At 39.3% G+C, this 24,492-nt stretch overlaps 1 protein-coding gene across 14 annotated transcripts in view; it reads left to right on the top strand.

Annotated features, from left to right (window-relative positions):
- The window catches only part of LOC116593182, a 151,048-nt gene that overhangs the window by 51,275 nt on the left and 75,281 nt on the right, over positions 1 to 24,492 (top strand). For 7 of the 14 annotated variants that reach the window (XR_004286806.1, XR_004286804.1, XR_004286805.1 and 4 more), the window contains one exon: positions 1,699 to 1,879. The exons of 6 other annotated variants lie outside the window; for them this stretch is intronic. The gene's annotated coding sequence lies outside the window, so the exon portion shown is untranslated. Of the gene's footprint in view, positions 1 to 1,698; positions 1,880 to 13,615; positions 14,444 to 24,492 lie in introns of those variants that run through there. One more of the 14 variants, XM_032347102.1, reaches the window with a different exon arrangement.

A 24,492-nucleotide genomic window follows, 5' to 3' on the forward strand; every position in this document is an offset into this window, starting at 1 on the left:
AAAAAATAGCCCACTACTCTAATTCTCAGGCATACAAAGAAAACGATTTGGACATTGTTGCATGTCCTATCCAGGGAGGAGGGACACATCTCCTCTTTCCCAGGTTTTAAAGTGAGGGAAGAGAATGGTCTTGAATATGCAAATGAATCTAATTTAATTAACTTTTATGACCACAGCTCCTTTGAGATAACCATGGGAGCCAATTAGATTCCATTAAGATTCAGTGATTTCCCTGAAGCTTCAATGAAACACCCTTGTCTTCTTGAAGAAAAAAAAAAAAAGAAAAGAAACATGAAGAGATTGAAGCAGAGACAACAGAAGAGAGTTGTCTGCAGCGGCTGCGCTGTGTGGTCTGACCAGAAGCTGCTTCCACAGTCATTGGCTCTAGCTGGTCACCCCGCGCATGTGTGGCACGGCAGGCAGCAGTGTGAAATCATTCCAGGGCAGTCATGTAACTGCTGACCCACCGTTTATCGTAAGCTGAAGCTATGAAAGGTAAAGGTAATATTTCATACTTCGGGCCAAAATGCAAGCCTCGTGAGGGCGAGGGAAGAATTGCCTGGACCTAAGGCCACAGACAAAGAGAAACTTACCCTATGTTTTCCTTTGCTGCCCAGTTTTGTCATATTCTGTCCCTTCTCTCCCCCCCATTACAAATGTAATACATATTTAATGGAAAAATACAGAATGGCTAAAAGACACTGCTCATATCTAACAAGAGTTTGGAAGTCTCTCTTCTGCAATTTTGTTCCCTTCCTTCCCCCTTACTAAGCAAATTTAAGAGGACTTTGAGTGTTTGGGGAGGGTTGGAAGGCAGTGGAGTGAGGAAGGTATAATGAATGTTTGGAGTGCGGGTATCATATTCCAGTTCCTTCCTTTTCTTTTCAGTTTCTATCCTAGGCCTCTTACCTCTCTCATCTCTAGAACTATGCAATTACAGAGCTGCCAAGGTTTTTGGATCCTGGCCCCTAAACCATTCTCCATGGTTAGGAAAATGTATGGTGGGTCTATCAATTGTTTGACCCTCCCTGAAAGTGCCTTGGGCTCAGTAAAATGGGCAATTGGGTTTCCAGGAGCTGTATTGCCTGCTAGTTCTAGACACGTTGAATGTCATGTGACTATAATGGTGCGATTAATTTTACTACTTTAGTTAGGCGATGTTTGTACTTCTTTACATAAGTAAGCTGTAGCTAAAACAAATACATGCTAAGAGTAAATCACAGTGTTCAGCATTATGTGATTATATAATTGTGCAAGCTATTAATTGGAAGTAGAGATAAAGTTGCTGTAGGAAGTTTTTTAATCAAGTAGATTTAAGAACTTACATTTTATGTTTCCTTTAGATTTTTAAAATAATGAAGTACTTAAATTCCAACAAGGTATACAATAATAAAATAATTAGAAACAAAAAAGATGATAACGTGGAAAACAGACACCTCTGTGGTTATAAAGGAAAGGAGAAATAAAAGTAAGAAAAATTAAAACGAAATTTTTTTTTTTTTCCCCACCAATAGTTTCATTTGGTTTGTTTTCAAGACCTTTAGCTTAACTGCTATGGTGGCTCTGTGATCCAATTCTAGCCAATGAGATGTAAGCAGAATTCTGCTAGGGGCTTCTGAGAAGCTTTGCTCTTTCTTAACAAAATGGGACACGTGTACCTAATGCTCTCAGCCCACCCTCTACGTCTTTCTGCTTTAGGTGTCAGTGTGATGGCTGGACCTGCCTTTGGTATAAATGTGGTGGACCTGCAGTAATCATCTTGGAAACATAAAGCAATGAGCCAATACGGTAAGAAAGGAAGACTTCAAACATACAAAGACCCTGGGATCCTGATGGCATCACTGAACAGCTAAACCACTCTCAGTAACTGCTTACCATGGTACTTCCAGTTGTGGGAGAAAGAGACAATTTTTAAAGTTATTGTTAGGGGGATAGTTATTTGCAGTTGAAAGCATTCCCAATTTAATTTCTCAGATAAGGCTCAGTGACATGCTAAAATCATATAATCTACTTATATAATGGGAATTTTAACTCACATATTCTGATTCTGGAACCTAGAGCTTACTCTCTGAGGCATGGTTGAAGTCCCAGCAGAAGTGTCATTTTTTTAATCTGATGCTTTCCCCTTCTTCCTTCCGTTCTAGGCTTCTCGCTCTTCCTTCAGGCTCTTGTAGCACTTTAAACCTATCTTTAGTGCAGCAATGTCACAGGAACCCACATGCAGGGGTCACGTATGACTCCTTTAGGATTTGCACACCTATCTCCCTGTCTGGCACAAAGTAGGTGCTTAATAATCACTGATTTAGTTTGATTTTGAATCTCACTTCCACTCTTTTTCTTTAATACCCTCCCGCAAGAGATGATAATGAAAATGCCAAGTAGACAATAAGAGGGAGGTAGTATAGGAACAGAAAAAAAAAATCCACAAACTGGATAATTGGTTCTTGAATTACTGACCATTAACCTAAATAGCTCACAGTAATTTCCAATTCCTTTCTTCCTCTTCAGTTCCAAGTGATCAGAAGCTGTTTTTATTGAGAATGAGCTTCTATCTTGATAGAAGAATGGGAACTATCACCCATATTGTAGAGACTGGGAGTATTCAGGATATGAATGTGTTTTATAAAAGCCATTTCCCTCAAAAGTTCATATTGAAGCAGTGAAAATCACTCCCGGGCCTATCCTTGGCATGTAGGAGGATTTTTTCTTCACTAATACTTGTTTGTGTTGTCTATAAACCTCTGGGGAAAAAGAGAAACTGATGGAGAGCAATGCTCTCTATAAACTCTAACGAATGAAATTAAACTACAAGATGTAAAGGGATAGTCCTGGGGGACTGAGATATATTTTTGTTGGAGGCAGGCAGATGGTAGGACACCATTAAATCCAATAAATTGTTATTCATTTTAACCCTGAAGTCTGAGATGGAGGGTAGATCGAATGATAATCATGTGGTACCCTTTCTCTGGTAGGCTTTCATTTGGTCTCCGATCCAGGAAATTTGGATTCGGTTCTGGCTGTGGTCCTTCTGGGCAGTGTGATTTTAATTAAGACATGACTTTGCTCTGAATCTATTTAAGATGGGGTTACTAATCATACTTATTTCACAAGGTTGAATGAAATAAGCTATGTGAAAGGACCGTGTAGACTGGGATGAAGCCTACCAACAGTGGTTAGGACTATTATTAGGCTGATCTGCAGGCAGCGATGATGGAAAGAGAGTGGGAGGGAGAATGGAGAGCCATACTTAAGCTGCTCTCAGGCCTGCTCTGATGGAAACTGGGGTTTATTCTATGACAGCAAAGCTAATAATAATGCCCAGTAAAGCATTAGCACTTAAAACATTAGCACTTAAGCATTAGCACTTAAAGCTTTGTCTGGGATAAGACTGGGTTTACCAAGGAGGGTTGGCCTTAACATCACATACTTCAAACCTGTGTGGTTGGCAGTTTGCTTGTTGCTCTATCATCGCCTGTTTTGGAAAGGGCGAATCTAAATTGGAACTCTCTTTCCTCTGTTTAAGCTGTTTCTGCTGAGTTCCATAGCATTGATTATAGTTCTCACACCCTGCAACTGGCTGTTTCATTCTTGACTCACCTCCAGACTCATAAATATTCCTCAGAAAACACAGGTTTTAGAAGTTGCCTATCTTTTAACCTTAACTTTGTGAATTCACATGTCCCATACAATAGCCAGGCCATAGTATCTTTCTCGCCTTATTGTCCCTAACCTATACTGGAGCAAAACCTTTGACAGACTCCCACTGGATCTTTCAAAGGAGAGGCAGACAAACGTAGGAGAGTTTCTCAGCAGTTGTGTGACCTTGGGTGGTTTCTTCAGCTACAGAAAGAGGGATAATAATAACTGATGTGGGGCTGTTGCCAGCTCAAGCAATAAAGTAAGGAAGAGCACCTGGTACATGGCAAACAACCAATAAACATAATTGCCATTATTAATAGTTATAATAATAACAATAGCAACAACAACATTAAAGGTATTCAGAACGAAATGAAATTTAAAGTGAGTCTTGGAAAAGTTAATTTATACTTAATAGTCATCAGGCTATCCACCAATATTTTCCATGGACTGATTTAGAAGAAAAGTCCGTGGGGTGCCTGGGTGGCTCAGTGGGTTAAAGCCTCTGCCTTCGGCTCAGGTCAGGATTCTAGGGTTCTGGAATCAAGCCCCGCATCAGGCTCTCTGCCCAGCCTGCTTCCTCCTCATTCTCTCTCTGCCTGCCCTTCTGCCTACTTGTGATCTCTGTCTCTCAAATAAATAAATAAAATCTTAAAAAAAAGAAAAGTCCCTGCCCTAGAAGGAAAGACAAACGTCAGCACATAAAAATCTAAGTAACGGGCGCTTGGGTGGCTCAACTGGTTAAGCAACTGCCTTCGGCTCAGGTCATGGTCCTGGAGTCCCAGGATCGGGTCCCACATCGGGCTCCCTGGTCAGCAGAGAGTCTGCTTCTCTCTCTGACCCTCCCCCTTCTCATGCTCTCTTGCTCTCTCTTGCTCACTCTCTCTCTCAAATAAATTAAAAAAAATCTAAGTCACAATGCAATAGGTGGAAGACATTTTACTACACTGAAAAACTGTTAAATAAGATAATCCAAGATGGACTGAGGGTACCTACAGTGATTTTTTTTTTTTAATTGAGTAGTTGCTTGGGTATTACTCTGTAATACATCAAAAACAGCATTACTTGATATTATATCATGACCATGGAGTATGACAATGAGATTGCCTCAGAAGCCACCAGTACCCCATGTTCCAACTGGCTTTTAGACCAGGAGACTTCAAATGTAGAGTCAAGATCTCTTTAGGGCTGGCCAAATAGATATAACCCCCACACCAGTCACTCATCAATGCTAGACCTTATTCCTGGATTTTCATTCTTTTAGTTAAAGACCTTGATCCTTTTTGAAATGGTTATATCCTGTTGTCACCAATCACTGACACATTTGTATGAGTGAGTTTGTGTCCTGTTTGAGGATTAAGATTTACTGGAGGAGAAGGCTCTTAGGGAAGCTGGGAGGAAAGTAGACATTGCGAAGAAAGAAAGAGGGATGCTTGGAGGCTGGGGGTTGGGTGTGGGGAAAGGGTGGGGAAGCCCATCCTGACTGTCCTCTCTAGAGAAGCTAATTTGCCATCTTGTATCATACAGGCAACTTCACCTTCTGTATCCATTCTCCTGGCACTGGTCATACTTAACAGAGATGGAATAGAGATTTTCCCCCTTATTCTTCTATTTGTTCTAAGAACCAGAAAGAAGAGGTATTAAACTTATTAGCAAGGAAAGAAGGCCTTATGAGTGGTGAGAAACTGTACTTCCAGCTTATTTGTAAGATCTTGCATTTTGATGTTATGAATTGTCCCCGGGGTTCTTAAAATATTAAATAAAACAATAAAAAAGTAATAAAGAATTTTTAATAGCCCAAGGTGGACAATATAGTTCTTCTAGTGGGAAAATTATGATGTAATATTAAATCACTCTTCTTCATGAAGCTTTTCTTTTTAAGTGAAGCAGGAACTAACAAACACTGAATTGAGAAAGAAAGCTGATGTTGAATAATGTATGATATTGAGGTTGGCTTTATGAATGGTTCAAAGACCTATAGATAAAGTAATATAAAGACTGACAGTAGATTTGTTATTAATTTTTATTAATCATAGTCTGAAATTATTTTGTGTAATTGTTTACTTGTTTACTCTCAGTCTTTACACTAGAATGGAAACCAAGTGAGGGAGGACAAGCACCATTTCTAGTTTTTGCTATGTCTCCTATTACCCAGCACAACGATTAGCATGTATTTGTGGAATGACAAATTTATAATCTAGCCTTATCCACTGGCTCAAAATTACACTTTTCCTAAATTCACTTTATTATAAGTACTAAAATGAGGTATCTGAAGATTGTTTAAAAAACAAAACAAGAGGCACCTGGATGGCTGAGTTGGTTTAAGTGTCTAACTTCAGCTCAGGTCATGATCTCCGGGTCCTGGAATTGAGCCCTGAGTCAGGCTCTCTGCTCAGTGGGGAGTCTGCTTCTCTTGCTTCCTCTGGCCCTCCTCTTGCTTATGCTCTCTTTCTTTCTCTCTCTCAAATAAATTAAATCTTTAAAACAAAACAAAACTCATTCCTGACCTGAAATCATATATGATAGTCATGAAAATATTCTTCAATAGACACAGATTAGTATGGCTCTATATCTTTAACATCTGTCATTTTTAAATAAATTATTCAACATTATTAGGTTACTTATAAATGACATCAATCAATTAGCCACTGCAGGGCTAAGTCTTGAAGAATTGTTTTTAGAAGCTAGATAGGTAAAGCGTTAACTCTTATTCTCCAGAAAGGATTAAAGCTATTTGGACTCTCACCAGGCTCCCTCTCTTCTTCCCCTATTGAAAATTTAATTAATGTGCACATTATTTGGGCTGTTCCTTCCAACACTGCTGGACACAGGCAGAGGTAGGAGTTTCAACAGGGTGTCTGGGACTAAACCACCCACACCTCCTACCATTAAAAGAGTGAAGTCTTGGGTGGCCTGTTGTTTAAAGACAATGAATCAAAGACTACTGTGCTGATTGCTAAAAGACTTGCTGTTACATAGAAGTCCCTGTCAGGCCTTTACGGATTGAAATGAATCATTGTCAGTTTTGCTCTTCATCTGCTGGATGTATTTTATCTGTTATGTAGAGTATTAAGAATTACTGTTGGGGGGTGCCTGGGTGGCTCAGTGGGTTGGGCCTCTGCCTTTAGCTCGGGTCATGGTCCTGGGGTCCTGGGATTAGGCCCTGCGTCAGGCTCTCTGCTTGGCGAGGAGGCTGCTTCCCCTGCTGTCTTTGCCTGCCTCTCTGCCTACTTGTGATCTCTGTCTGTCAAATAAATAAAAAATAAAATCTTAAAAAAAAAGAATCACTGTTGGACGTACTATACAATTGTCACACATTCATTCTTTGAGTTTTCTGCACACCTGTAAAAAAGATGTTGTTTAAAGTAACTAAAAAACAATTAGCATCTTGTATTGCCAAGATACTTGGTTCTATAGATACCTCTTAAAATTTAGGAAGAGAAAAAATTTACTTAAAAAAAAAATCTCCAGATTAGGGTGACCAGCTTGTCATGGACTTCCCTGGTTTTAAGATTGAATATCCTGCATCCCAGGACCCTTTTAGTCCTGGGCAAATTGAGGAGGTTGATCACCCTACCCCTAGTTGTGTTGTGGAGAGAACCTTATCAGGACTTCTTGTACCAGAGTATGCAATTGATTTGGAATCCAGATTTGCATATTATTTTTTTTTAAATATTTATTTATTTATTTGAGGGAAGGGGAGGGAGAGAGAGTCAGAGAAGGAGAGAGGGGAGGAGCAGAGGGGAGAATCTCAAGCAGATTTCCTGCTGAGCATGGAGCCTGATGTGTGTGGAGCTCAGTCTCATGACCCTGAGATCATGACCAGAGCTGAAATCAAGAGTCAGACACTTAACCCAGGTGCCTCCCATATTTCATTTTAAAGGATAATAAATCTCCACATGGCAAGGGAACACAAGACAATAGGCAGCAAAAATACACATGTTTTAAGGGATTTTGCCTTGTACAAAGTTCTTTGACATATTACTCTTTGGAGCCACTTTGGGATTTAGCCATTGGTTCCTCACTCCTTTTTGGTCCCAGGAACACAAGGTCAAGGTATCCAGAAGCATTTGAAGTAGTTTAGACAACTGTGAAGAATTTTAGCAGGCTAAACCAGGCTATCCATGGATTCAAGATTGATTCCATGGGTAACGATTATGTCCATAGCAAAGGCAGCAGTGATGCCACTGAAAGAATGAATCATTGCTACAGAACAATCTTATATGAGAACCAGCTTTCCCCTCTGTGCAAATGGGATTGATATGTCTGTTGGAAAATGCTCCTATCATTCATTCTGCTGTGCTGGAGACATAAATGCTGAGGCAGGAAATTGCTAGAAGCCATGATTGTTAGGGATTACAGACATTGTGTCTATGATTTGAGCACCCCACTCCTCTACTGTACATGTTAATTCTTTGAACCTCTGAACTTGTCAATCTGCTTTCCCAATCTCTTTTTATGATTGACACCTGACTGATTTCTCGGGGTATAGAGGCAGCACTGCATAGCAGAAAGATCAAAGGTTTAGAGTAAGATACATTAGGTTTAAATCCAGGGTCAGCCCATTACTAACTATAAAATGTAGGCAAGTCTCCTGACTTCTCTTGGGTCTCAGTTTATCATCTACAACATAGGTTTAATGATTCTTCTCATGATTCTCATGAGGACTAAATGGGATGAAAGGTGTGAAAGTTCTCAGTAGATACTGAAATTGTAGTAAAAAGGACAAACAAACCCACATACTGTGATGTATAGACTATGTTTGGGCAACCTTTTGTCAAAGGTGGTCTGAAAAGTCTGCTGGTTTTGTAAATGGTAGGCATAAGTAGAGAAAGCACTTTATTTATTTTTTATTTTATTTATTTAAATTCAATTAATTAACATATAGTATATTATTAGTTCCTAAGGTAGAGTTCAGTGATTCATCAGTTGCATATAACACCCAGTGCTCATTAGAGAATGCGCTTTAAATTAGGAGTCACAGAGTACACAACCTAGTCTGGCCTCCACCCTTAATAGCCCTTGGGCTTTAGTTTCCACTGAGCTCAAGTATAGAAGTTGTGTCCAATCATTCCTAGAATTCCTTACATTTCTGAAATTTCATGAAGAGATGAAGTCTGCAATATTTGAATCTGAGGTGTGTTGTATTCTAGAGCAACTATTGCACCATGTATTGTATTCCATTCTACAGAAAACACCATCCCACATGTTTGAATTCTGCCTCAGGAAAAGTGGTTCTTGGCAGCCCTATGTCTCATTCAACACGACTTTATGCATCTTTTCCCCACTTGCCAGCCACAGCTGTTTGTACTGGGAGTGCAAATCTATTTCATGGTGGGCCTGTTAGATTCTCATGCTGGACATTTGGGATTAGAATATAGGAAATATAATTAATAGTGATGCTGGACCTGGAAGTTCAGCATGTAGGTACTTGGAGGCTGAGGGTACTATTTTGCAGAAGCCTTCATGGATCATGTGAAAGCAAAGTGAAAAAGGAAATCTGGAGTAGGTTTATTGGAGAGGAAAGAGGAGGGGGGAGAGGGAAAGATGGAGAAAGTAACTTCTTTGGTTATTCTCTGTTCCAATTACCTATAGGCCTTGTTCTTTCAGTATTTCAGTTCTGTGAGATTTCCTTGTGTTCTTTTTTACCTAAAGCAGATTTAAATGGATTTTCTGTTCATTATGTCCAACTATGCCCTAAGACATATGGTAACACAGACCGGAAAGTGGTACCTAGACAAGGAGTTCTCCAATGGCAGGGATGTTGTCTTGTTTCCTTTAAAATAAACTTTTGACTCAGCTCTCTGCACAAAGTAGGTACTCAATGAATTTATACTGAAATGACATAAGAATAATACTTTTGTTTATGAATAGTGTCATTGATGGTATTTACATAAAAGGGTTAGTTATAATAGATAAGTATGTTTCAGGAAGCATTTTCCCTGATCCTCCCAATTGGGCAAGAAACATTATTGAGCACTGTCTTCATGGTATCTCCAGGATCCATTCAGGATCTTGCTTACCATAAGCTTTATTTAAAAATGTCTGTTGAAGGGTGCCTGGGTGGCTCAGTGGATTAAGCATCTGCCTTCGGTTTAGGTCATGACCTTGGGGTCCTGGGATTGAGCCCTGCATTGGGCTCCCTACTCAGCTGGGAGTCTGCTTCTCCCTCTTCCTTTGCCCCTTCCCCCCACTTGTATGTGCTCTCTCTCTCTCAAATAAATACATAAAATCTTTAAAAAAGATTTAAAAAATTAAAAATGTCTGTTCAGTTGAGACACATTAGGCCACATACTGTGGAGATATTAAAAAAAGATATAATTTATAGTTGCTCTAAATAAGCAGCTTGTAGTATAGTTGGGGGATAGCAGCTTGAGTGATTTGCTATGGATTTAAAATAGCGGAGAGAATGGAAGTTCAGCAAGATCTAATATAATTAGAGAAGGTTTGTGAAGAATAGGAGGTTGAGTTACTCCTTGAGAGCTGGGTGGGATTTGGCAAGGCAGAGATAGGTAAGGACGAGGAGAAGAAAAGGCTAAGCAAAGGTGTGGGGGTAGTAACAAGAGTTGAAAGTACATGCACTTACAATTATATGATTTACATAGAGAAATGTGAGACAGCATGTTCAAGTATAGAGGCAACAGAAGGTTATGGCTAAGAGTGCTGACTCTGAAGTTGGACTTTCCAGATTAAATTCTCACCTCCACACGCTGTTTCCGCACTTAACTGGCTTTGTGATGTTGATCAATTTACTTAACCTTTCAGTGCCTCAGTTTCTTCATCTTTAAAATTCGGGGTAATGATAGCATCCATCGCATGGAGGTGTTGTGAGCATTAAAGGAGATGCAGTTTGTAAAAGTTCTTTGTAAGCACTTCACGGTGTTAGCTCTTACTATTTGTTGTTGCAGTAGATATCTGGTGGTGAGATCCAATTAAAAGAACTATCCTATTAATATTCAACAGCCATATCAAATAGCAAGTCTCTTAGCCATTTGGGAAGCCAGTTACCATCTGAGTTGCTACTGAATTTGTGGAGCCCTGGTAGGGATTGGTTTATGGTAGGAAAGTACAGTGAAGATGCAGAACCCAGTGGAAGGTCTTGAGTGTGGGGGAGGAGTTTGGAGTTACTTGGATAGCTGCTGCAACACAACTGTTTTTCCTGAGCAGGGAAATGATGTGATGAAAGTGAAAGAAGGAGAGACAGGAGTAGGAAGGCCGGCGAGGACCAGTGAGGGGCTGTTGGCAGTAATTCAGCTGTTAGGAGACCTGCTTCTCACCTGCTCTACTGCTGCCACCTTGGTCCAGGTCAGCATCATCTCTTGGGTGGATTACTGCAATCTTCTCCTAACCTCTCTCTGCTTGAGCCTGGCCTCCTGTGGTCTTATCTCAACATAGTCCCTCCTTGGCACACATGGATCATCAGCTCCCACCTCACTCAGAGGACAGGCTGAACCTCTTGCTAGGATCTACAAGGGTTGCACTGTTGGGCTCCTGCTACCTCTGGCTTCATCTGTTCTCTCGACCCACACCCACCTGTTCTCTCTGCTCCATAAAGCTGTTGCCCTTGTTGTTCCTCAAATACATCAGACCTGTTCCTGACTCTGGAAACGTGCCTATGCCTGTTCTTCCCCTAAATATCTGCAGAGCTAATTTCTTCACCTCCTTTAGGTCTCAGTCCAAATGTCCTCTTCTTAGTGACATCTTCCTAGGCTACCTTTCTGAAAATAGAAACTCTTCTCCACCTTGGCACTCCCCACCCCCCCATCTTGCTTGGCCTTTCCTTCCCTTATCACGACCTGACATGATTTCTTTGTTTCATTGTCTAATTTCTCCACTGGGATGTTAGTTCTTAGAGGGCAGATATTTTTTTACAATCTTGTTCAGGATCTAGAACCATGCCTGGCACGTAGTAGGTGCTCAGTAAATCTGTGTTGAATGAGTGTATGAATAAAAAGCAATCAGATTTGTTGTGCCAGGCACAGTCTTGGGTGGCCCCTCAGAAGCTGCTTTATTTGCTTTTCTCTATGACCCTGTCAGAACATATTGTTCTCGTTGTCTTACAAATGATGATATGGAGGCACAGAGATAGGAGATAACCAAGGGCAAAGAGCTGGTAAGTGACACAGTCAGGAGTTGTGTCCATTCCTCTAACATTGGCCCCTGCCATTGTTCTGTGTGTTGTTAAGATGGGATGAGAGAGGAGAGGTCAGTAAGTCCAAGGCTTCTAGTTCTGAATAATGGAAGAGCAGCAGAACTGCCAACAGAAATGTAAATGAGGATGTGTGTAGTGAGGAGTGAGGATAAGTTGGATCAAGTAAATGTTCGGAGGGAAATCCTTAATCTTAAGCAGAGTGACTAAAAATATATTGACTAAATTATGTGTTGTTTGAGACCTTTCTGAGGGTGAAAGCAAGCACTATTAATAATTAAGTTGTAATGACAGACATAAATTGGGACCGTCCCAGCAAAATGGGCAAGTGGTTAGTTACCCTGGATTTAGGGGATTAGGGAGTTAGTGAGAGGTCATGTCTAGAGATTTGGGTGTCTCCCTTCCCCTCAAGGGGAAGCCATGAGGATGTGGGGTCTCACCATCAAGTCAAGGGAAGAAGAGGATGTCAAGGCCAACTTGATGACCTTCCTGCAGACAACATTTGGGGGAGAAAGAGGAGTCTCTGAAAGAGAAGAACCAGAAGGGAAGAAAGGCAAGAGGTCAAGAGGAACTGCAGATAGGAAGGAGGGGAAGTGGGTGGAGACCACATTTTGCAGGGCAACTTAAAAGTAGGTCAGCTGGAACTTGGCAACAAAAATGAGATTAGAGAATTACTTGCTTTTCGATTTTGTAAGAATATCTTCATCTGTCTCAACAAAGTGCTAAAAGGCATTTAATCAAAGTAAATTAAAATTAATTTTGATTCGAGGACTTTTTTCTGCTACTGCCCTCATTATATTTTGAGATGTTATGGGGTGCTTTCAAAGACTGGATCAAGAATGAGGGTTTGGTGCCCCAGCCTGAAGTTTTCTGTTCCCTCTGCATGGCCTGAGTCACTAAAAGTTCCTATATTTAGAGTGTCATTGACACAGATCAAACCGGGCTCCAGTTGGAAGATACAAAAGCAAAAGGGGATACTTTTTTTTTTCCCCCAAAGATTTTATTTTTTTATTTGAAAGAAAGAATGACAGAGGGAGAGGAAGAGTATGAGGAGGGGAGGGCCAGAGAGAGAAGATTCCCCCCTGGGCAGGCAGCCTGATGTAGGACTTGATCCTGGGACTACAGGATCATGACCCAAGCTGAAGGCAATTGCTTAACCATCTGAGCCACCCCGGCGCGCAAAGGGAAATTTTTGTGATTTCTTTGGGGTTAGGAAGATAAAAAATTAATTTTCTAGGCTTGGATAGGTAATACTGTCTTAAATCTGTTATTCTTGGCAACGTAGAAATTTTGATAAATTCATTATCAGTTTAAGCAGATGTTTTCCTATTCCAGCTTATTACATCAGTGAAGGAAGGGTGTCGTGTATATGTGTATGTGTGTGCATGCACGTACACATGAGCAGGGTTTGAGGGTTATAGAGGCTGGCAAAACAAACAAAACCCTAGTTTAAAACATATTGACATGTCATCATTGGCAAAAATGCTGGTGGAGAATATCTAGCAATAAAGTTGTTTAGTAACTGGTGATCTGTCACATCATAGCCAAAGAGTGAGAGTTCGGTCACTAATTGCAATATTTTTGTATCTCCAGACGTGTTGGTCCACTTGGCTCTGGCTAGAAGGGGTCATTCCCAGGTAGGGAGTAGGTGTGAATGGCACATGGTTTGGAGCGCTCAGTTTATTAGACAGTAAAGGCCCATGACCAGGGCCCTGGAAACAGAACCAAGCCTTTGTGCTCTCTGAAAGCCAGCATTAGTAGCTGTGTTGGGGAGCAGCATTAGACAGGGGATACATAGCAGGCCTTCCTCATCATTGCTTTTTATCACAGCAAAAGTGTCACTGGGCTGAAATCACCATGGCACACAACTCCTGGAAACCAAAAGGAATAACATCTCACAGGAATTCAAAAGGAAGAAAGTCATTAACGCGGAGCCAAAGCCTGCTGGCATGCCTCACAGAAATCAAACAGATATGGAGGGCTCCCCTGAGAGAGGAAATGCATGACTCCAGGCTCCCCCTGCACAAGATGCTGATATCAGTACCTCAGTACTGGTTTTCACAGAAGCGGTCCGTCTGTGGCAGGTTTTCATGCCAAATCAGATGCATGTGTTTAGACAAGGCAGACCTTGAGAGGAATGAGGGAGTTGTTTTGGCGCTTCATTCCCTTCTGCCCTTCTCAACCTCACCCTAACCACGGAGTCCCCTTATAGAGCTTCTCGGAAGATGTTACACGCAGAACGATAATTTATTAGAGACATATGGTACGACATCAACCATGTTCAATATTCCTCTCCTTTTCCCTTTTATCACCTTCTTCCCTCCTCCTCTTCTTGATCCCATCTGTTCTTTTTCAGAGGCTTTACTTTCTCCTTCTCTTTTGCCATTCTTCTGTCCCCTTCCTGAGATATGAAATGCGGACAGAGAGGAGAAGGAGAGAGGAGACAGGGAAGGAGGTCATCTGTCCGGTGTAGATTGTGAATCTGCAATGCTTGTTGATCTAGGGGTTTCTTAGTATTGTTGGTGTTTGTTTTCATCTCCTAGGGTTGTTGGAAGGATTTAATGTGGAGGCCCAGTGCCTGGCATGCAGTAAGGTCTCAATGAACACTACTTTTTAGGGATGTCTGGGTAGCTCAGTGGATTAAGCATCTGTCTTCAGCTCAGGTCATGATCCCAGGCTCCTGGGAAAGTTCCTCGCTTCCCCCTCCTTGCTCAGGGGGGAGCCTGCTTCTTCCTCTGCCTGCTACTCCCCCAGCTTGTGCTCAGTCTCTCTCTCTCTCTCTCTCTCTCTCTCTCTGACAAACAAATAAATACAATCTTAAAAAACAAAAAACAAAAACAACCCTTGTTATTAGTATTTAAAAATTTGCCCTTGAAATAATTATCTTTAGACTTAGGCATCCCATTTAGGTGGGGATTTCTTTGTTTCTCTCAAGATTTTTTTGGTTTATTTTTTTCTGAAATTCTTTCAGGGTAATTATATGTATATGTGCTTGAGCACTCTCTCACACACACATTCAGCCACACCACACACACCCTTTTGAAGAAGGGGTACAATGCAGAGAAAGCTAATGCTTCATATTGGTCTAGTAAAAGGCTTTCGGAAGTTTTTGACTACTACAACTATTACCCACACATACATCTATATAAAACAAAAAGGAAATTTTTAGTAAACAATACTTGTCCTCACTATTTGTCCTACTGTGTTCTGCTCTGCTCCATTTCTCTTTCATTAAAAAAAAGTGGACTGTCACTTACTAAATTAATTTCATGATCCATAATGGGGCCACCTGCAGCTGGGGGAATTGAGGTCTACTAGATACCTGGGACTTTGCTGGATCTCTCCAACTCTGTCCTTGCCCTGGGCCTCCTCTCCACCATGACTCGCTAGACGTATTGCATTCTCAGTTCCTCCCTTTCTGTCTTTCCAGTTAAGAAATAGCATATTAAAAATGACTTTTTTATCTTTTTTCCCCTTTCCTTCCCATAGCTCCCTTTTCCCCCTCTCCCTCCATCATCTCTCCCATCCCCTACTAAGACATGGTCATTCTTAACTGCTGCTTATTGGATAACGATGATGATGATGATGACAGTAATGACAATGGTAGCAATAGTCAGAAAGATTGATAGCTAAAACTCCGTTCACACCTGCTTTGTACCAGACACCCATCTAAGTGCTATACAAATTTTTAACTCATTTACTGCTCATAACCACCTTATGTGGCAGACTACCCTATAGTTACTCTGAAGAAAGCATTACCTGCTCTTTTCCTCCAATATCTATGCAGAATCAGATTTGCATATTAAAGAATCTGGGCTAACGCTTAACTAAGTAGAAATGATGACAATATTATGGAACAAACTATTTGTTTTCATGACTCCTGATCTGAAAACAATAGCTAAAGAGGATGTGCAAAAATCTAGAATCACTAAACCTGAGGCTTGGCATATTGCTGTGCTTGGGCTGAAATTATTCTTGATATATCGCAAATTTGAGACAGAAACCATTAAAAAATGTACAAGTAAACATCCACCCAGTGAAGATTCATGTGCCATTTGTCATTTTAATGCTCTGTTCAGTAATTAATTTTTAAAAATTTAACAAGTAACAACTTTTCTTTGTTTATAGAAGTTGTATCATGTTCTGGTTAAAATTCTGGAACATGCAGCCAAATGTAAAAATGAAAAGGCAAACAACCCTAAATCCCCTCACCCAAAGACAGCATCTATTCACATTTTGGTGTTGTGTGAGTGTGTTGGGCCTTCAGACACGTTCTGTTTGGCATGCACATTGTTTTAAAAATATTTTTCATATAAAAACATTTTAGATTTCTGGTATCTCTTGAAAAACTATCAAGACCTGACAACACGGGGTCCGGATTTTTGCAGGGCAACTAACTGCTGAAGGAGCTGGGAAGCCCCTGCTCCTCCTCATGGGGGAGGGATACCTATTTCATCTGTCCCTGCCCCACATTTCCATTTCTCTTACCTTGGTCAATTTCATTCATTTGTTATATTGTGCCCTGGAGGGCATTTGAGTTTTCTTTTAGTTTAAAAACTATTCTTACTTAACATTTCAGGGCCAAAGCTGTACTTCTTGTAGGTGGTTACAAAGTCGAAGGTAGGTAGAGGGTGCCTTTCTTGCTGGAGAAGGTGGGAGAGCACCTTCTGGCTTCTGCTTTTTGTCTCCTGCTATGTCTGAAATTCCAAACAAGTTCTATATCTAAGGATAAATTTCCTTTCATACCTCCCACATCTATTCTGCATCTTATTTTTATACTTTTGGCCATATTCTTATGAACTGATAAAACTGACTTTATTATGTTAAGAAAGTACCTCTTCCCTCCTTGTTTTCACACATTTCTTAAAAGCAAAGAAAGCCTGGTAGAGCCAAATCACTTCTCCTTAAGTCCTTGGGTTCCCTTTGGGCCTAGGTCTTTACATGGACCCAGATACAAAAACACTATAGACATTTTCTCACCTCATTAAAATTATTCAGGAAAATAAATTTTAGTGGCTGAACAATGACCTATTATATGGATATAATATAAATGGATATATCACATATATCACATTTTCCTGACCTTTTCTAACGCATACAGACTCAGTGAGAGGCAGGTCCTGTGGGAAGACATGTTGCTTATAGAGAAGAGAGGAGACAGGAGACAGGAGGCAGTAAGGACAGGCTACCAATAAACAGAGTCTAGATTTGGTTACTTTAAGAAGCAGAAGTCTGTGATGAGGAAAGAGTTCAAAAACTAGAGTTCCCAAATCCACAAGTTAGGTGGTAAGTGGAGGCCAAGATATTCTGTCACAAATCTGCAAGGAGGTCAGGAACCAGATGACCAAGGAGTGAGCAAGCCAGTGGATGGGAAAGTAAACCCATATTAATCACTGAGCAGGGGTGCAGTCATAATTTGCATTTTTATAAAAAATGATTCTCATTCCTGCCAGCTCAATTTAAGAGATATGATGCAGGGTATATAATAATTTATCCATTTCCCTAGTTGAATATTTAGGTGTTTTTGATTTTCTATTTTTATAAATAATGTTGTGATGAAAATCTCAGTGCATAGAACTGTGTATTTTGGGTTATCACTTCAGGATAGATTTATGGAAATGGGAGTATTTATTCTTTTCAAGAATATTAGGATAGAGGAGCCTGGCTAGCTCAGACAGTGGAGTGTGTGATTCTTGATCTTGAGGTTGGAAGTTCAAACCCCACAATGGGTATAGAGATTACTTAAAATCTTAAAAAAAATATATTGGGATATATCGACAAAATGTTTCCATAATAGCTATTCACATTATACTCCCATCAACAGCGTTTTTTATGTTCTGCTTTGGCTTCTTCATATTAGATTGGTCTACTCACATAAATCTTTGAATGAAGAGCTGCCACTGGCATCTGTACTCCATAGCTGGAATTTTTCTACGCCACTGACTTTCAGATTTTTTTGACCATGACCCGTAGTGAGAAGTAAATTTTACAAAGTGACTTAACACATACAGGTATATACCTGAAACACATGTTGCACAGAACAATCACTTGTCCTTTCTCTATGTGATATACTCTGGTGAGTCCATTCTCTTCTAATTTAATTTTTAAAATAAGCTCATCATGACCCATTGAGTCAGAGGTCATTACTCTCAGTTAGAAAAATATCATTCTAGGACAATTTCTGTTTCACAACTTGACTTCCTAGAACTTCAGCCTCTTTCTTGTCCATACTCATTTAGGCCCCAGACTTCTATTCCTCAACAATACCTTTAAATTAATGAGCTGTTGTGAATTTACTCACCTAGATTTGACTATTACCATCTTCTGAAGGATGACTTCCATAATGCGCCCTTTGTCTTAGGCCCCCAGACCCTGTTATATCCCATCTAGCTTCTTTGGGACCTGTCCTGGATCGGCATGATTTCTTCATGGTCTCCTCTCAACAGGGATGGGACATTTGAGGCATAAGAGTTCTTGTCACACTGTACACCATCTCTAAAAAAGAACGATTTTGCCTAGAACCCTTTAATCTCAGATATTGACATGTGGACACTCTCATTTCCTTCAGTCTCTATAATTGTCACCTCTCCAGAGATGTCTTCCCTGACTATAGCATCTCAAATAGAATCCTGGTCACTCTATGTCCTTCACCTTGCTCAAGATTTTCTTTTTACTTTTATTGAGGGTCTGGCTAATCTTGTTTGAAATCATAAAATATAAAAGCAAGGAGAGATTTAAAGGCCAAATCTGGTTCAATCCCCTAATTTTATAGGGAATAAGTATAAGCCCAGAGAGGTAAAAAAATATTTCATGACAACCTAGCTTATTTGTGGCAAAGTGAACTAGAAACCAGATCCTTGGATATGTGTCAGTTCTTCGCTGGTTTATGGTATTGTCCATGCTGTGATCTTTATGATGAGGTTATTGATGAGATAATTTTTGTCCTATAATAAGCTCTGATGCCTTGTGTTAGACTACATTAAACTCAGTAGTAAACTGTAAAGTGAAAATGTTTCAATGTTTCTCACTGGAAGCATAAATTACTTAGTCCAAAGGGCTTTATCCTCCTCAAATAAAATCTTCAGCATCAGCTTCTTTACTCCTTGGTCATCTCTTCCATGACCTTTCAAATGGTTTTATTTTCCACAAAAGAAAGCTGAGGCATAGAGAGGTAAGTATAGATACCATCCCGATTGAAATAAACTACAATATCAAAGGGAAAGTGTTAAGTGCAGAGATCTGGAAAACTGAGGTTGGTAGCCAGAAATTCCAAATAGGCAAAGACTTGAGTTTAAGTCTCCAATAAGATACAGGGTTTAATGACAAATGGAATCAGGAGAAGGGGATAAGGCTTGTGTCACGGAATTGATGAAAGAGAGGGAGGGTCTACACAGCAGCACAACTAAGATACAGCTATTAGTTCTGGGAAGAACCTTCCAGACTAGGTTATAAGTTTGGCTGGATATCCATTTCTCTGATGACAATTTTGTGCTTTCAGCAGCTAGGTGTTTTTGGGGAGTTCTAGAGACTCTTCCACGTAGTATGTCCCTCTACCAAACACTTCCCATTTTCCCCAAATGCAAAAATGTCAGGGATTGGTGGAAATTTTTTATTTTTTACTTTTTAATTTTGTCAGTCCTGAATCTATTCACTGTCTTTTGGCAATGACATTAATATTTTTCTTTTGGGAATGACTCCTCTCTCACTGGTAGCATTCTGGTGGGAACTGTTAACCAACTGTTATCCTGATTACCCTTGGTCAAGGGAAAGTGTTAAGACCTGAATGAACCTAAATGAGTGTTGCTTGGGGAATCTGAATGTTGATCAGGGTACAAAGAGTTTGGAAACAGTTGGAGTTTACTTATTTCAGCACTTTGTCTAGACTACAGCAATATTTTTGCTTTAGAGACCCTGAAGCAGTCTTGCTTTTTGTATTCTGCAGGGCCTGGTCTCCAGCCTTCCCTTTGATTTTGTAAACTCTCCCATATCCTTCTAGTAATTTCTTTTCTTTTCTCTCTTCTTTTTCCTTCCTTCCTTCCTTCCTTCCTTCCTTCCTTCCTTCCTTTTCTTTTCTTTTCTTTCTCTCTCTCTCTCTTCTTTTTTTTTTTTTTTTTTTTTTGGCTTAAGTTAGCCAGAGTAGATTTCTGACACTGAAACCAAGAACCTGGATTAGCACAGTGGGTAGTCTGACCAGGGAATCCCAACCACCTCTTACTTTTTTATTACTTTTATTGTTTTTTTAAAGTTATTTAAATTGCAGTTAACTATAGTGTGATATTAGTTTCAGGTGTACAATTTAGTGATTTAACACTTACATGCAATACCTGGTGCTCATTGTAACTGGATTCCTTCATCCCCATTACCTATTTCACCTACCTCCCACCCACCTCTTCTCTGGTAACTATCAGTTTGTTCTCTATAGTTAAGAGGCTGTTTCTTGATTTGCCTCTCTCTCTTTTCCCCCCTTTGATCACTTGTTTTCTTAATTCCACATGTGAGTGAAATCATATGCTATTTGTCTTTCTCTGACTGACTTATTTTGCTTAGCATAATTCTCTCTTGCTACAGCCATTTGTTGCAAATGGCAAGATTTCATTCTTTTTTATGGCTGAGTAATATTTGAAAGTCAATCAAGGTGATATACCACATTAGTAAAAGAAAGGATAAGAATTATATGATCCTTTTAATAGATGCAGAAAAGCATTTAACAAAGTACAACATCCATTCATGATAAAAAGCCTCAATAAAGAAATACCTAAACATAATAAAGGCCAAATATGAAAAGCCTACAGCTAGTATCATCCTCAAAGGGGAAATCTGAGAGCTTTTCCTCTATGGTCAGGAACAAGACAGGGATGTCCATTCTCACCACTGTTATTTAGCCTCAGCAATCAGACAACAAAAAGAAATAAAAGGCGTCCAAATCAGCAAGAAGAAGTCAAACTTCCAGTATTTGCAAATGACATGATACTCTATATAGAAAATTCAAAAGACTCCACCAAAAAATTGCTGGAACTGATACATGAATTCAGTAATGTCATAGGATACAAAATCAATGTAGAGAAATATGTTGCATTTCTATACATCAATGAAGCAGCAGAAAGAGAAATTGAGGAATCAATCCCATTTATAATTGCACCAAAAACCATAGGATACTTAGGAACAAGCCTAACCACAGAGGTAAAAGATCTGTATTCTGAAAACTACAAAACACTGATGAAAGAAATTGAAGATGACACAAAGAAATGGAAAAACATTCCATGCTCATGGATTGAAACAACAAATATTGTTCAAATGTCTATATTATCCAAGGCAATCTACACATTTAATGCACTCCCTATCAAAATACCAATAGCATTTTTCACAGAGCTACCACAAAAAATCCCAATTTTGTATGGAACCACAAAAGACCCTGAATAGCCAAAGTGACCTTGAACAGGAAAAACTAGCCACCTCTTTCTACCAAAACTATACTATGGAACATACCAATAAACATTTGTTCATCCAAAATATGCCAGGTGGTATTCAAGGGTTTTCATTTGTGTTATCTAATTGACCCTTATAATAATACCACAAGATAGATATTGTTATTTAATATTTTCCAATTTTAAAACTGTACTGAAATACACATAGTATATAATTTACTATTATAATCATTTCTTAAGTGTATAGTTTAGTGGTATTAAGTACATTCATATTTTGCAACCATTGCCACCATCTATCTCCAAAATTATAAATTGTTTTATTTTGTAAGACTGGAACTCTATACCCTTCAAACAATAACTCCTCATTGCCTTGTTCTCCAGCTCCTGGCAACCACCATTTTATTTTCTGTCTCCATGATATCAACTACTCTTCATATAGTACTTCCTATAAATGGAATCATATGATATTTGTCTTCTTATGACTGGCTTATTTAGCATAATGATCTCAAGGCTCATCTGTGTTCTAAATATGTGTCAGAATTTCCCTCCTTTTTAAGGCTGAATAATATTCCATTGCATGTATATACCACATTTTGCTTATTCATTATCCCACCAATAGATGCTTGGGTTGCTTCTATGTTTTAATTATTATAAATAATGCTATTAAACATGTGTATACATATATGTCTTAGAAATCTGTTTTCAGTTCTTCTCTGTATACACTCAAAAATTGAATTGTTGGGTCATAAGGTAATTTTATTTTAAAAATTTTGAGGAATTGCTATACTGTTTTCCATAGTGGTTGAACCATCTTACATTCCCACCAATAATGCCCAAGAGTTCCAATTTTCAAGGTCCTTACCAACACTTGCTATTTTCTGTTTTTGTAATAGTAGCCATCCTAATGGATATGAGGTGGTAGTTGTTATTTAATTTTAGATGCAAATACTGAGGGTATATAAATTGCCTAAGGTCATATAACTTGTAAGTAGCAGAGTTGGGATTGAATCCATGTCCAGTAGTATTTCAATGTCTATTTGTCCCTTTTCCTTTTCCTCAACTACACTACATTTGTTAGAAAACCAAAGGTATTCAATAGAGCTGAATTTTTCCTTTAAAAAAAATCTATCAGCTGTTAGGAAGATTTAGGAGCCAAAAAAATTATCCTCAGTCAGTATCATAGAAACTGTGTACCTGAATTATAATAGATTACCAAAAGATTCGTGTTGTTATAGTACTTCATGACCATAGAGATGAATCAATTCAACTTTCTCATCTTATAGATAAGAAAACGGAGGCCAGCTTTCTGTGTTGCCAAGTAGTACTGAAATTACTATTTACCAATAGTGAGGTTTAGATTCAAATCACCTTAGTTTAGTCACGAGACAGCTGGGACTGTGTAAACTTATATAGCTCAATTAAAATCATAGAGCTGAAAGGGACCTCCAGGTCTCCTACAATAATGTATCCATCTACCTCCATCATAGCGAGCTTAAACAATAACAGCAGGATGTCTTTTACTTTATAGCCTACTAAGAAGGCAATTCAATCACTTTCTTTGTGAAGCACTATAGTGTCTTTTATCCCTCTCAGCCTAGTAACATTTTCACATGTAAAATGTGGAGCACTTTATATGTCTGTTTAAAAACAAATATATTCTACTTAAAGGTGTTTTAAAATTGTTATTTGAAAATTTGAAGGAGTCTTAAAAGTAAACTGAAGTATTACTAGGCAGCTGAAAGGGTCGTAATAAGTAATTTCAAGACTATTTCTACAATTAGAAACAACATGAGCCCTAGGTTTCAAAAGTAAATAACATGGGTGGACAATGGTCATGTGAAGGGAATATTTTCTCCAACATGGAAAAAGAATAGTTATAGCAGGTCTGCACAATATAGTGCAAACCTGTTCGACTCATTTTAGGAGTTTTTACTTCTCAGTTCAATGTGGCAAATGTCTACTGAAAGGCTCTTATTTAAGAGGTACTGAGCAAAGAGCTTTGAGAATAAGAGACAGCCAAGCAGAACTCCTGACTTCAAGGAATTTGCAAACTAGATAGGGAGATAACATAGGTACACAAATACCTTGAAAGGGTTTCAAGTGAAAAGTGCTATCAGGTCCACAGAAATGCACTGTAAATATGGCAAGGCTCCACCTGGCTGGGGTATCAGGGAACACTAGTGAGCTGTTTTGAAAAATAAGTATGTTTTTGACAGGCAGGGATAGGGGAAAGGTTACGTACCCAGGAAGTATGGTGAAAATAGAAGCCTAAAGGAGTAAATTCCCTATATAAACTTTCTATTTCAAGTGCTACACATGCATTAGGAACCACACTCTCCTCTTTGGAATCCCTGGCCCCCTTCATCTCTTGTGTGAAAGACTTATATGAAGATACTTAAAATGGTTGTGTTAAAAGGGTGAGATTATTGGTAAATTTATTCTCTTTCTTATTTTTTTTAAAGATTTATTTATTTTAGGGAGAGAGAGAAAACGTGCACAAGTTGGGGGAAGAAAGGGGGGATAAAATCTTCAAGCAAGGCATGTGTTGTTCATGGAGCGCGAGGCGGAGCTCGATCTCATGACTTATGAGATCATGACCTGAGCCAGAACCAGGAGTCAGATGCTCAACCAACTGAACCACCCAGACACCCCTCTCTTTTTTACTTTTTAAGTTATGTTTTTCTTTGGCAATGTGATTGTCTAACAGAAAAATTATTTTTTGAAAAAGATATTGTACACACCTCCCAAAGCTAGTTCAACTCTTTGCTCCACATAACCATTCCTGACTAGATAATAAATGTAAATATGAAGTCCCAATTAAAGATATACATGAATATGCGTGTATCTTGTAGGGTTTCTGTCCTCTGTAAAATCTTAGAAGCAGTAATACTTTAGTAGCAATAAGCACACTAGTACACAGATATTGCACACATGTCATTTTCTGCTAAATTGAGCCAAGACTCTTTGGAGAAGATCTTGGGCAAAGGAACATAACTTAGTCCAGGTGAGCCTAGGACATCCCATAATTTCAGAAAGAAAGGACATCCTTCAAGATTCCTATTGAAGAGTTAGCTTGAAGGAGTACCCACTGGCTGAATTTGAGCCAATATGGGCATTAAAGAGAAAAAGTGAAGAGAGAAGAGAAGGGAAGAAAGGGAGAGAAAGAAAAAAGGAGGAAGTGGAGGAGGACAACGATGAGGAAGGCAAGGAGGACGAGGAGGAGGAGGAGGAAAGGAAAAAGAAAAAAGGAGTAGCAGTTGCTTTACTCTTTTGGTGGTGACT

This window comes from Mustela erminea, chromosome 6, assembly GCF_009829155.1.
Source record: "Mustela erminea isolate mMusErm1 chromosome 6, mMusErm1.Pri, whole genome shotgun sequence".
In the NCBI taxonomy this organism is placed as follows: domain Eukaryota; kingdom Metazoa; phylum Chordata; class Mammalia; order Carnivora; family Mustelidae; genus Mustela; species Mustela erminea.